The sequence below is a fragment of the Pteropus alecto genome, unplaced genomic scaffold, assembly GCF_000325575.1.
Source record: "Pteropus alecto unplaced genomic scaffold, ASM32557v1 scaffold195, whole genome shotgun sequence".
In the NCBI taxonomy this organism is placed as follows: Eukaryota; Metazoa; Chordata; class Mammalia; order Chiroptera; family Pteropodidae; genus Pteropus; species Pteropus alecto.
Window position 1 is genome coordinate 5,609,852 of NW_006438073.1, and position 14,927 is coordinate 5,624,778.

Genomic DNA, 14,927 nt, shown 5'->3' on the forward strand with positions numbered 1-14,927 from the left:
TTTTACTTAAATTAAACAATGCCCTTGCTCTGGCAATTTCCCCAACTGACTCATCCAATCATGGTACCAATGAAATAAGTTAGATCAAGTCAACTAGCATGACATGTCTTCCGTGTAGGCACGACGGTTCTATGAGATTATTACCTCCTAAATTAAAATACTGGGGACGAAGTCCTGCACACCAGAATAAAAGTTCTAGCAGTTACATTTTCCAACTTTTAGCAGCAGGGAATCAGTCATCTCCAGACTTAATGACCCTTTTCCAGTTCCCCATGAGAACTCCAAGGTTGAGAAAGGCCGTGCAGAGAGGAAAACTGTAAGTTTGTTCCACTCGTTAAAAAGTGATTTGTCTTGGCTGGAAAAACTGAGCAAATTCAGAACGGCAGCAATTCTATCTTTACATTTTTCTATCCTTTCCCATTTGAAAACGAATTTCCTGCAAATAGAGTTAGCAGATTCTCCAAACATCGGAAAGCGCTCAACTACCATTTTTAGAATTTTGTTTTTTAAAAAGTTATCTTCTCTGAATATAAAATTGAAGGTCATGGTGGAAAACTTGAAACATACATTTTTATTCATGTCTCGATTCAGAAAGGCAACCGAAATACAGAACACACACACACACACACACACACACACTTCAACTGACTCAGGACAGCGACAATCTTTTGTAATCACCACAGACAAGGAGTGTCTCATTTTTCGCAACTTCAGTCTTGGGCTTTGCCACCTTTATATGTTTGGAGATAGTTCTTATCCGCCCCCTCCCCATAAACAAACAAACAAACAAAACCAACAGCCCCATGGAAGCACCATCCAGAGTCATTCTTCAGACTGGATTTTAGTTAAGAGCCAGTTGAAAACTTACGTGGCTGGAGGGAAGGACTTGGGAACAATTTAACCACAAGCAGCACAGCTTCCTACGCGCACTAAGACGAGCCGACAGGATGCTGGCTGTCAGCAGCATGCATGCTCTGAGTGGCTGGTGGCCACGTCCCGCCTCGCACAGCGTGAGGAAGGGGCCGGAGAGTCGCACGCTAACTGGCATTCATGATCGCACAGTGGACCCTCCTAGACTCAGTGCCTGGACTACGTAATATGAGGGGCCCGGTGCAAAATGAGAATGTGGGGCCCCTTGTTCAAAAACGATGAAGAATTCCGACACAGCAAGAGGCGAGCCTCACGTCAAGTGTGGAGTGCTGTGTGACCACAGTTCACACGCTGCGAAGCCACCCTCACTCAGTGACACCTTCGTTTTCCCAAAGGGCGGCTCCTCAGATCCTTCCGAATCAGGAAGACATTAAATAATTCCCAGAAAGTAAGCCAAAGCATCTAGGAAATGGGTCCATTAAAAAAAAAATGTCAGTAGCTAGTGCCACAGAACGTACTTGGAGCCACGCAGAGCTGACTACATGAGTGTGACAGCCAGTTATACCTCGTTTCTGGTCTGTTCTCTGACCTGTCCGGACCCACTGTGAGATAGTCACCGTCACCTGGCACTGTACGTGTCTGGGATTCGTAGGGAACTACATGTTCCTGCGACAAACAGAAAACGCATCTAGAGACGGAGATCCAGTCTCTTCTCTAACAAAAGCACCACGTGATCTGGCAGTTTGTTACTGCGACGTCATTCAGGCTTCAGCCGAACTGCTAGCATCGCATTACGGGTGACAACCACGCCCCGGTAAGCGCCCCGTTTCTCCCAGCCCCTTCCTCAGAGGACGCCTCTCATTCCCTCCACAAATATTTACTGAGGCGCCGTCCTGGGGAGGGGAGACACGGCATGGCCTCAAGGGACTCGCCACACTGCAGGGAAGAGCCACGAGAGAAAAGCGAGAAAACTGGTTCTAACGTCAAAGGCAAACAACCACCCTCCTGGAATACGCAGGGTATTTTTCGAATAAAAAGCGAGGTGTGGGCACCTGGCCCCACGGGGCAGGGGCGTCGGGACCGCCCTCCTGGAGGAGGGGGCACGGGCACACCGCGGTGAGCTTCTCATGACCACCTCTTGCAATGTCCTGCACAGGTTCGCTTTTGTGCCTCTGAGAGCGTGTGTCTCCTGCCCCATCTGCCCGATGTCCCCTCCTCCTTCCTTCCACTGTTATTGACCTTCCAAGCCCTGCCCGCACCACGCCCGCACCAACCTGCGCCTCCCCCAAACGGTTAGGTGCATCTTTCGATGCCCCTGTATTCGCGGCTAAGGTCACCATTACAGAGCTTAGCCCAGTGCCACAAAGAATTCCTGCCGTGTGAGGAAGTGACGTCAAAGATTCACTCGGCACAGCACCGAGGCCACACAACGTCAACACACGTCACTTCCCTTGGTGTCCCCGTCAGCCTTCCCGCGAGCCTGAATTCCGTAGGAGCGAACGTGTTTGTCATCTGTTATCCAGTACCCGGTGTGGACCTGGCCACAGCAGATGCTTAATACATCTTCCCACGACGAATGACCTGACTGGCCTGTCGCCTCCACTGCCCTGTCCCGGAGGAACACCCAGCCTCTAGAGCACGGGGAAGCTGACCGCAGTGTCAGGGGCGTGTAGCTGCTACACTGCCCGCCACCTGGGCATCACGTCTAACAGAGCAGAGATCAGACGGGCGCCTTCCATAAATCCAGCTAATGATATAACGTCGCCCACCTATAGCTGATGTGGGAAAGCTCAGTAACTTAACAATACATCTCAGATGATAGAACCTTCCAGACTTTCTACTGTACATTTCTACCATACCATTAAAGAAAGTAATGTCCAAGAGAGGCTGGGAAAAAAACCAAACCAAACAAAATCAGAAGTAAGGGGATTTCCTGCAACTGGTTTTATCATCTTTATTCCTCTGGTCTTCAGTGATGCGTTCCCGCACGGGGAGCCCTGGCTACTGAGTACAGAGGCTGCGTGGTGCACGGTACCAGCCTCGGGTACCGACCTCGACACCCGAGCAGGGACTCGGGAGCCGAGGAGCTGCTTCGCCTCTATGGCTATGCAACCCTCACAAATTATTTGACCTCAGTGTCCTCATCTGTAAAATGGAGATAATAACCGTTCTGACTTTGTTTCTAGAACCCTGCCTGGCACATGATAATCTTAAACGAGGCTGTCATCACCGCCATCATCATCGCCACTGCCTTTTTCCTGACTTTGGTCTTCTTTTTGTGCAGTCACTTTCCTGCTGGTCCAGGGCGGGCGACTGCGGTGGACAGGCCAGGCTGAGAGAGGGGTGGGGCTCTGCCACCGCGACCTGAGCAAGGCGCTGAGCAGCAGCTCCGTTCGCCACAGCCATGCCCTCCCTTCAGCTCCGGGCTGCAGCCCGTGACTCTGCGCCGAGGACCTGAGTGTCTCGGTGTACCAGCTCTTCTGCGGTCAGATCCCTTCGGGATTCCTCTTCCTTCCCTTGATTAACCTCCCACTCCTTTCTCTGCGAACGATGCTCCAGGGGGCTCCGTCTTGTGCGTGGAGGCCAGCTTGAGGCTCGTCTCCTGGACGGAGGGGACGGGCAGCAGGCGACTCCACCTATAGCCATCTCCTTCCTCACCTGTGTCAGCCAGGGGACAACATTCTCTGAATGAAAGAATTTTCTGGAAAGTTAAAATCAATGGCTTAAATGGATGAGAGAGAAAGTAGACGACACTTTCGTTTTGCATGGCACTCGTCCCACGTCATCTGGATGCAGCACGTCGGCCCGGACACCGACGCCTCAGGGTGTGGTCCTGCCGTATGGCAGAGAGTCCCAACCACTAATAATTTTTTTAGCTGGCTGTCCTCTCTTCTCCTACTTTGCTGTCAATCTTTGCTTTTCCACGATTGACCCAGGGAAACAGGTAACCAAGCGTGTTAAGCCAATGATTGCTGCATCCCACGAGATGCGTCTAAGGAGGTTCCGTGCACACTCGGACTGAGCCTAATCAAGTACACAGTGACAATGCATTTTCTCACTTTTTATAATTCAGATTTGGGGTCGTGTTCTACATGGCTGAGTCTGTCCCCAACTAAGTGTTTACCATCTCTTAAAATAGGATATGTTTTAGCACACTCGTTGGTTCAATCTCCAGATAATAAACGCTCCATAGTCAGAGAATGCGTGCCTCCACTTCTCACGGAGCCCACGCCATGGCGCCAGGCTGACCGCCCTGCGTCGCGGGGGATATTCCAACAGGAATTTCACTAGAACATACAGTAGTGCTTCTCAGGTGCAGACCCCACAGCACCTTAACGATTTGACAGAACTATTTCCATCTTCGAATGATTTCTATGAAAAACTCGGTCGAGCGACACTTCCTGTCTTTGCTTAACTACTTGGTCTTGAAAGAGCATAGACGCACACGCGCGCTTGCACACACACACACACACGCGCGCGCACACACACATGCGCGCGTGCACACACACACACACACGCGCGTGCGCACACACACGCGCGCACACACACGTGCGCACACACACACACGCGTGCACACACACACGTGCGCACACACACACACACGAGGCCCTCCCTTCTTCCTTATTATTCTCTAATCTATCACACAAAACTTGGTTTGCTCATGCCTGGGCAGAGTCTACAGCTCAGATTTTTCTCCTCCGACATCTTATTGTAAAGAAAAAAAAAAATGGTTCGATAGAGCAGTTAGGTATTGGGTTCACTATCCAAGCTTCTTATCCCACACAGGTGGTTGGGGTTAGGTTATTGCTCAATCCCCCTGGAGGAGCGGGAGACCCCGAAAGCGCCGGGTACCTTCACTGTGGCTTGTTACGCTCTGCCTCGGGCACATTTCACATGCCTGACTGTTCGGTTCAGATTTCAAAAGACAACTCCACGGAAAGAGGCCTCTGTGAGACCAGTAGGATGACTTATAAAATGGTGGTAAGATAAAAGCTATTAGCGAGCAGTCGGAGCTAAAGCATTTCCTTACCTGAGAAGACAGTCAAGGTCATGAGATGAGATGGACCACGAAGAACAGAACCAGCCCTGCGCTAACCTGGGGAGGGAGGGCCCCAAACCTGGGTGACCGCAGAGACCCAAACAACCCCCACCAATTACAGCATCGGGAACAGAGGAACAGAGAGGCAGGCAGATTCTCAGGGGCGACGCCTGCTCTGCCCCGGCCCCAAGGGGCTCCGGAAGGCGATGGCCATGGCTGAGCAGGGCAATCGCTCTCTTCCTTCCGGCAGAGTCCCGTGGAGATCACCCAGCCGGGTTCTCGTCTCAGAGCTTTCCTCAGAACTATTCCTTCAGCAGAGGAGACTAACTGAAGGGTCTGGAGCTACGGCTTAAAGCCATCCAAACCGCCAGGCGTGGAAACTTCTGCTGGTCTTAAAAAGTTCATGCAAATTTTGTTAAATCATGGCATATCCACGTTTTGTTTTATTTTAAAACATTCTTTTGGGATCTTTTGGTGAAACTGATGCTGGAGTGAGCCGGAACCATTTATCCTGCCCACTGGCTGCCACACCACCAAAATGGCCCTGGATGTGGTGACTGGAAAATATGCATCTACCCCACACTCCGCCCTGTACCCCCCGGGACTAGGTCAGGACATGGAGACAGAGGATGTGCCAGGCCACCTCTCAGTGCCAGACCGAGGGACGGTCCCTGGGCGGAAGCAGCCCGAGGTCCCACGGAACGGAGGCAGGCGGCTGTGGCTGAAGCCAGGCTTTGCGACACAGCCGTGCACCTCCTTGCTGCTTCTCGGGGTACCTAAAAGACCCCAGTCTACACGGTCCGGCAGAGTGTGCCTGGAGAAGGAGGCTGGGCAGCCTCCTGCTTCTCCTTAATGAAACGTTCCAGGCCTCGGACAAAGGTGGGGGACACCTTGGCTGCAGGGCGGCTAGTCGGCTCCCTGTGGGGGGTGGGGGACAGGCAGGGTTGTGTCACACGGTGCAACCATTGTCAGGAAGTTGCAGCTCAAGGCCGGCCCAGCACCCACGGGACACAGCTAGATCCTAGCCTTGCAGACAAAGCCCATGTCCTGGGGAGGCCTCGCTCCTCTGGGCAGGGAAGGCAGCGGGAAGCTGCTTGAGACCAGATTGTCTGACACACAAATCGCGGTTCGGCTGTTTGAGGACTCAGAAGCAGGAGAAAGGGAGAAAGATGTCTTCGTTTGGGAGATGTGGGAACCAACGTAAATAATCGAAATAACCGGGCACATTTCAAATATCTCCGTGTTTCCTCTGCTGACGTGTTAACCTTATGATTCCGCTAGAAATAGAGGCCGAATGAGGATTTTAGTGACACTATGAGATTTTCCTTATATCTTTTGTTCTGAAGTAACTTCTTAAATTTCCACGTGATTTGTTTGTGTGTCGGCGGGTGTGTGTGTGTGTGGCGGGGGGTTGGGGGTGTTAAAATGTAAATTTCTGCACAAAACGAAGCTCGCAAAGTCCTTTCACCTTAAAAAGAAGACGCAGGGAAACTGAGGGAAAGAATAGGTCGTAGGGGAGCAGGCGAGGCTGTTGTCATCGTCACAGATCACGGCCACGGGCCGCGCTCCAGGAGCAGGTGTGCCTAGCTCTGCCGCCTAACCAGTCTGTGCCTCGGTTTCCCGTTGGATCAGAGAAGGTCATTCCTCACCCACTGGAGTGGGGATGGAGTGAGATGTGCCAGGCAGAGCACGCGACACAGCGTAAAGGGCTCTGGTTGGTAGGAAGCCCATAAATGACTACATTACAAAGCACAGTTAAGTGACCCGTGGGGAAGGGCCTTACAGAAAAGGGTGGTGTTTTTTCCGCCTGCATTTCCTGCCCCAGAGGGTCAGAGAGGCCCTCTGCACAACCAGGTCCCAAGGTCTGTGGCTCCTCCTCCTCGCAGGCCTGACCTTGACCTCTGTCCCCTGGACACAGACGCCAGCCTGACTGGGGTCCGCCTGCCTGGCCAGGACAGCCCAGATCAGATCTTCCAGAATGCTCTAACCACTCTGGCTGTGCCAGCTCCTCCGCATCAGGCCTCTAATCACCCCCTGACACATTCGCCCTCAGGTGACAGAGGGTGACAGGGGTGCTCTGGCTCTGTTCCTCAGGTAGGGCTGTACCCTTCTCTAGAAAGCATTTCTGAGACCCCACACTGGGCAGGCGGTCCATGCTTCCCCATCCCAAGCTCCTGAGACGTCACACACTCCTCCTCCCCAAACCGGGTTAGAACCCCGTGTCCGGTGTCGGCACCAGCCCCGCCCCCCCGCCTCCTCCCCACAGACCCTCCTGGCTCATCTTTGTGCGCCCAGAGCTCGGCCAACAGTAGGCTGGACGCCAGGATCTGGGCAGAAACGCTGTAAGAGGACCTGGACACTCGTGGGAAGTTACAGGGACAGGCCAGCCCCGCTCACGCCCAGATCCCACGCCGGGAGACGGAGGGCAGGGCCGCTGTGCGCACCTGCGGGCTGGGGACGGGGCCTCACCTGGGGATGGTGCCGCGGGTCCAAAGGTCGCAGGACGAGCAGGGGAGGTGGCCCTCTCCTAAGTGAGAAGGCTGGAGACAGACAGGGAGGGTGGGTGCCGAGAGGCCAACCGATAACTGCTGAGGCCTGGGCGTGGAGTGCAGGGGTTCCGGTGAAGGCCTGGTGGAGGCCCAGGGAGAAGGCAGGTGTGCCTCGGGCTCTCACCTGCCTTTAGCTATGTTAATCCCTTCCACCGGAGGAGAGGGCGGGGTCCTTCCCCTGAGAATTCGGGCTGGGAGGGGAGTGGACTGACCAACCAGATCTGTGAGTGTCGATGGAGTTCCCTAAAGCAGTGGGTTTGGCCCGGCAGGGGACCTTGCCCCTCCAGGGGACGTTTGGCAATTCGCGGAACAATTCCGGTTGTTACACTAGGGGCGTGGGGGAGGGGTAATACCCTGGCGTCTGCAGAGATTAGATCAGGAATGCGGCTAAATAGCCTGCAATGCGCAGGACAGTCCCCCCCACCCCCGCAAAGACGGCCCTGGCCCCCAGTGTGGCAGTGCTGATGCGAGATCAGGCACATCTGACTCCTCACCCCTCGTCCCATTCAGTGCCAGGTGCTCAGCTCTGTGCTAGAAACTGCAGGTGGAGTCTCTGCCATCGAAAAGCACCGGGGCCGTCATGGGGGTGGAATCGTAGGGGTCTCGTGAAGATCAGTGGGACGGAGGGAGAACTCGGACAGCGGAGGCCAGCGATGCTGGAGACAAGTGCGAAGGGTCACACGCCTTGGGGGCAGGAAGCTGCTCCCCCTCCCCCACCGCGGGAAACAGGGAGGAGGAGGAAGGAGCCTGAATTACTTACAGGGGGTGGGATGGCGGGAAGTTCTGGATGATCGCATCGATTGCGTGCTGGGGGAGGGCGCAGACTCTTTAAAATTTCATCAGCCTGGGTTAACCTCTGCCCACAGAGAGGCGACAGCTCACGAGGGAGCTGACGGAGATGGGAAAAAGACAAGATTCCTCTCCTGGGTCAGGTCTCTTGTTCTCATTTCAGAGTCTGTCTGGGATAAGCGCGGGCAGCGTCTTTTCAGATGGCCCTCTGCCTTTAAACTTGGTAATCGAGTTGTTGACGATCAACGACAGAAAAGAAAGTCTGTGACTCTCCACCCGCGGCCTCGGGACCCACCGAGAGCCACGGCCACACTGTCCTAAGAGCGACCCCTCGGCAAAGTTCCGTCGTTCGTTCAGCCTGGGTTTGGAACGCGGTCCGTATTGAAGCCGGTGTTCGAGCTGCACTGTCGCTCGGTTATTTTCATCACAGGGCGCTTTCCCTCCCCCACCGTCTCACCTCTCGGCTAAACCACAAAAAACAGCAAAGCTCCCTGAGACCCTGGTCTCAGAAGCACTGCTGTTAGTTTTTCCCCTAGATCTAAAATACCAACCTCTCTTGCAGTATCTGCAACGTTTAAGAACTGGATCGAGAGGCATGCAAGGGGAAGATCTGCGTGGTAGATAGTTGCTCATTATTCCAGAAATGCTCACTGCGTGTCTGCTATGCACGGGGCCTCGGAGGTGGTGGGTGAATAGGACATCGACGAGATGGGAGGGCACAGTACAGTGGTCCGGAGGCGGGCGGCGGGCGAGGTTCAAATCTCGGCTCTGATATTATTGCGATATGGGGTGAGTAACTTACACTGTCCCATCTTTACCTTCCTGATCTGTAAAATGGAAAGTGATCTAAGTTTTTACCTCCTCAGTTTGTTATGAGGATGAAATGAACTAAGAAATGTTACAGACTGGCACCTAGGAAGCACTCCGTAAAGCCAGGCTGGTATCATTCTCATATGTCCTACAGGTCGGCGGTCCCCTCGGTGTCTCTGATGGCATTTGCAGGGTACCGCTCACCGCCCGGACGGATGAAGACCCTCCTGCAGGGATTTTCGTGTCCAGCTTTGAACTACCACAGAGTCCAAAGGGCCTCTCCTCTCGCGGGACTCTGAGTGGAGATGACCAGGTAATAGCGATTATGTACAACCCAAGTTCAGAGGGGAGAGATCTGTGCCAACCGAGTTATCTGGAACAGCTTCATGCCTCAGGGAGAAGCTGATCTCATCTGAGATCAAAATAACTAAGGAGAGGGACTTGCCAGATGTTTTTTTTGGAAGGTCAGGGGAGCAGATGGGAGTGGTGTTCCAGATGAACTTGGCTACGTTGCCCGTATCATTTCCATAGTGAAGGTAGAAATTAACTGGGCAAAAGCAATTCTCCTAAGAAGAGCTTCATGACATCAGGAAATGCAAACAGGATGGACGGCAACAAGGTATTAACATTCTTTCCACTGGTAGTAAAGATTTTAGGTGCTGAAAGCTACTCGTTTTTGTCAGAATGAGACAGACTTGCAGCGTGTCATGGGAAATCTGGCTCTAAATGACAAGCGGATACCTAGGAATCCTTCGGCCACGTACTTTAGATGCAGGTGAGTCTCTCTTTTAAATACGCTGCTGTACTTTGAGTCCATCTGGAGGGAGCTACAGTCCCACCGAAGTCTATAAGTAACTTGGTATGAGAGATCTTCTCACTGAGTCTGCGCTTTTCAGGAACAGAATGTACAAGTCTTCTCGACGGCATCCCTCTACGTCTCCAGGGCCAGAAAGCCCACCTCTCCCATTTAGTTAATCAAAAATGTCTGCTGACACCAGCCCTCGGCTCATCCAGTGTGGACGATGCAAGAAAATTATAAGATGGACGACGGCCAACTGCTAACCACTGTCTCCCTCTCTACCCAGAACAATCTATGCACAAAATCGTTCAATAATAAAAGCCGCCAAAAACACTTCTATCGAAAATAACATTCCCTGGTTTAAGGAGCTGCTTCTACATCTGTCTCCCTGCTAGTTCCTGAGCTCTTTTTAGTGAAGAAATAGTTTCCTATTTATTGCTATGTCCATACTACATAGTATCTGACACATGACACTCAATCTCGTTTGCTGAGTGAAGGATAAATGGATGGGCGAATGTATGATGCGTGTGTATGTATGTATGCATGAACGCATGAATGAATGAATGGTGACTGAAAGGTAAGACTTAAGGTCAAATGGAGAAGTCAAGCAAATCAGACTAGAGTAACAAATGTGTATGTATGTATGCATGAGCGCATGAATGACTGAAAGGTAAGACTTAAGGTCGAATGGAGAAGTCAAGCAAATCAGACTAGAGTAACAAAATGGAGACAAAAACAAATATACAGAGAAAATGCTCACGGAGCAGGAGTACGTCTTAAAAAGTAGAGGAAGGTAAGTTAAATAGACGGTCCCGTGATAACGTTCACCAAAACTGCTCTTATTTTAAGGCATTTCCTCTTATTTAGTCATTAGAAGAAAACGGAAATCAGCCAGTCACAGAATCTCCCTTTAAAACCCCTAGGATATTTGAAAACAGTAGCTATTTATACTGTATCTGGTTTTGCTCACAGTGGCTCACAGAACCTGGCACATCATAAATGCTCATTAAATACTGTTGAAAGAACGAGTTCATGATTTCAGTGCCCTCTTTCCATGGCCTTTATCAGGGATCCTCCCTGGTCCACACACGAAGCCAAATTTCAGAGTTCCGAAACGCGCTTTGCAGATCGGCTGTGTCTCGGGCAGACTACTGAATGAGAGTTGCTCTGGCTCTGGGTGAGGTTACATGATTAGGGCGCCAGGCTCGATCACATATGTTTCTCTAAACATGGAGGTGTCAAAAACCACTTAGAACTGTGAATGCAGAATCTCCCCATACCCGTTACCTCCTTTCCAGAATATAGCGGATCACGCAAAATGTAACAAGTTTTCCAAACGCTCATCTGAGCATCCCCCAATTTAGCATGGTGGCAACGGTAGGTATTATTAGAAGGATGCTGTAGGTGCACGTGGGGTCCCCGCTCCCAGATTTCTTACTTGTTTCAAGTCTGACTTCAGTCTGGCCTTTACTTCTCGAGCTTCGACTGAATTAAAACTTGGATTAGGAAGGATTTTGCTTCCTATTCACATCGCCTTTCTTCTTCCAATCTCTCTTGCTCTGACTTAAACAAAATTGTCCCTGGACCTATATATCGACTAGTTCTTTCCACCAGCATAGAGTGTAGACGCCCTGTTTTCACACCGCAGATGGACTTCTCCCTGCTCGGGACAAGAACCTTGAATCACGACCCACCTCTCAGCACCCATCCCTCTCCTCTGGGACAGCTATGCGCTCTCCCTCGAATCGTCTGTCTCCTTTCCTTCAAACTCTCCGCAGCAGCATCCTCGGAATATTCTTCTTGACGAACTGCATCCTGTTTTCTCATCTTCCACTTGCCTCGCCAACTCTCTCCAGATATGTGCTCACCCGCACGTGTCGTCAGCCCTGGGTGGTGGACTTAAACTTGAGAGCACGGACTACAACTTCTGTCTGCTTCAGGAACTTGACAGCTCCCCGCTCAGAGCCTTGCACGCAGTGAGACCCCAGCACGACGGGGACTAACGATGGCTTCAGCAGTGATTTCCTCGGCGCACCCCCGTTTAGCCTCTTTCGTGGGACCGGAACTTGCTTTGCATCTGGAACCCGCCTGCCCTTCGCCAGGTCGAGGCTGCTAATCATGTTTTCACCCTCTACTCAGAGTCCGATGATAAGATAGTATTTTTATTTCTGGCCGTGCTTCCAAACGATTCTTGCCCCTTTTCCTTTGAACTCCAGCCCACAGGCTTTTTTGTGTGTGTGCATTTCCTGAGTCTGGAAAACCATGACTGCCCACACCTCAGACTTCAACTTAAACTCTGTCCATCTACTCTGGAGGGTCATGTGGCAAATCTACATCCCGAGGACCATTCTCAGGATAGAAAAACAGTAACGAGCATGACTGATTCTTTGCGAACATTGAAAACCTACCGTACAACTATTCATGTACTAACATGTGATTTTCAAAACAAGAGTCATATTCTTTCTCATGACACATTTCTATGCTTTATGCCCTTTAACGAGTTCTCGTCTTTGACTCTGTTTAGGTCTAGTCAGTTTTGTGCCATGCTATTTGGCGCCAATTTTCAGATGGGTTTTGCATCTGAAATACTTAAGACCTCCTGCACTCTGTAACGCGTTTTATAAGTCACAGATAATAGTACATGAAGATAAGGATCTTGGCAAACAGAACCTCATGAAAACCACCCCTTTTTCCTGCTACCTCGAGGTGGGGTCACTGGGGGGGTTTGCAAGTGACACTTTTGGCTTTAATAGCGAGAAGGCGATGTGAAGGCAACGTGACCTTCACAAAACTTGATCCAGAATTACAGATAAGTTTAAGAACAGAGGATGAGATGACTGCTCGCCTGCCGTGCCCAGGCTAATCTGGCAGCTTGGGATGCCCATTGGAAGAAGGCTGGTGCGCCGAGGAGAAGCATCAGTCTGACCCCCACCTGTCGACAGGCCCATTTGGGCTGTGTCTTTCTAACACACGTGTCATTTGATTACACACCTACGCACACCTACACACACACAGAAACGCACACCTACACACACCTACGCACACCTACACACACACAGAAACGCACACCTACACACACCTACGCACACCTACACACACACAGAAACGCACACCTACACACACCTACGCACACCTACACACACACAGAAACGCACACCTACACACACCTACGCACACCTACACACACACAGAAACGCACACCTACACACACCTACGCACACCTACACACACACAGAAACGCACACCTACACACACCTACGCACACCTACACACACACAGAAACGCACACCTACACACACCTACGCACACCTACACACACACAGAAACGCACACCTACACACACCTACGCACACCTACACACACACAGAAACGCACACCTACACACACCTACGCACACCTACACACACACAGAAACGCACACCTACACACACCTACGCACACCTACACACACACAGAAACGCACACCTACACACACCTACGCACACCTACACACACACAGAAACGCACACCTACACACACCTACGCACACCTACACACACACAGAAACGCACACCTACACACACCTACGCACACCTACACACACACAGAGAAACACACACCTACACACACCTACACACACACGGAGAAACACAAACCTACAGACACACCGAGAAACACACACCTACACACACCTACACACACACGGAGAAACACACACCTACACACACCTACACACACACGGAGAAACACACACCTACACACACCTACACACACACGGAGAAACACACACCTACACACACCTACACACACACGGAGAAACACACACCTACACACACCTACACACACACGGAGAAACACACACCTACACACACCTACACACACACGGAGAAACACACACCTACACACACCTACACACACACGGAGAAACACACACCTACACACACCTACACACACACGGAGAAACACACACCTACACACACCTACACACACACGGAGAAACACACACCTACACACACCTACACACACCTACAGACACACACAGACACGCACACCTACACACACCTACACACACACAGAGAAACACACACCTACACACACCTACATACACACCAAGAAACACACACCTACACACATCTACACACACAGAGAAACGCACACCTACACACACCTACAGACACACCGAGAAACACACACACCTACACAGAGAAAAGCACACACATACCTACACACACCCCCACACACACAAACACACACCTACACACACCTACATACACACCGAGAAACACACACACCTACGCACACCTACACACACACAGAGAAACACACACCTACACACACCTACACACACAGAGAAACGCACACCTACACACACCTACAGACACACCGGGAAACACACACACCTACACAGAGAAAAGCACACACATACTTACACACACCTACACACACACAAACACACACCTACACACACCTACATACACACGGAGAAACACACACTCACTCACTCTCTCTCCTATCTCAGATACTTTCCAAGTGAGGACGCCTGACTAACAAGCACCGATGATGGCTTAACCCTTTCCCCGTTTTGAAAGACGTCTGTGCACCCTCACGCTGATGAGCCTCGACAGGGCGGGTGACCCGTGCCAGGCAGGAAAGACAGGTGCCCTTTGTTACTTGTTGGACTTAGGTCTGGTGCTAGATGTCCTCAGACTCCAGCTTTAAACAGAAGACCCCTCCTTTAAATATCCACACGTTGAGGCGAAACTGAGCAGAGGATCCCACACTTCCCTGGCTGCTGACTCTCAAACACCCTCTGCCGCTGAGTTCCAGGGTCTCTCCCCTCCCCGAGAGTAGCGCGCTCCCCCACCTCAGCCTGATCTCGGCGCTAACATCACGTCTTGAGAAACCTCAGGTTTTCTAAAAAAGACCGAAAACCGAAGACTTGCATAAACATCAGACCTTTCCTTTTATCATTCCTAGATATGACGGAGACATTCGCAGGCGGAAAATTAAGTAAATAGAAAGAGGTAATTACAAATGCCTGTTTCCTTGACAACCCCCCTCCCCCAGCCCTCCTGTGCTAGGGAAAAACCAA

At 51.4% G+C, this 14,927-nt stretch overlaps 1 protein-coding gene across 2 annotated transcripts in view; it reads right to left on the minus strand.

Moving 5' to 3' along the window:
- AGPAT4 (1-acylglycerol-3-phosphate O-acyltransferase 4) overlaps positions 1-14,927 on the minus strand; it is a 99,537-nt gene that overhangs the window by 83,808 nt on the left and 802 nt on the right. The window lies entirely within an intron of this gene.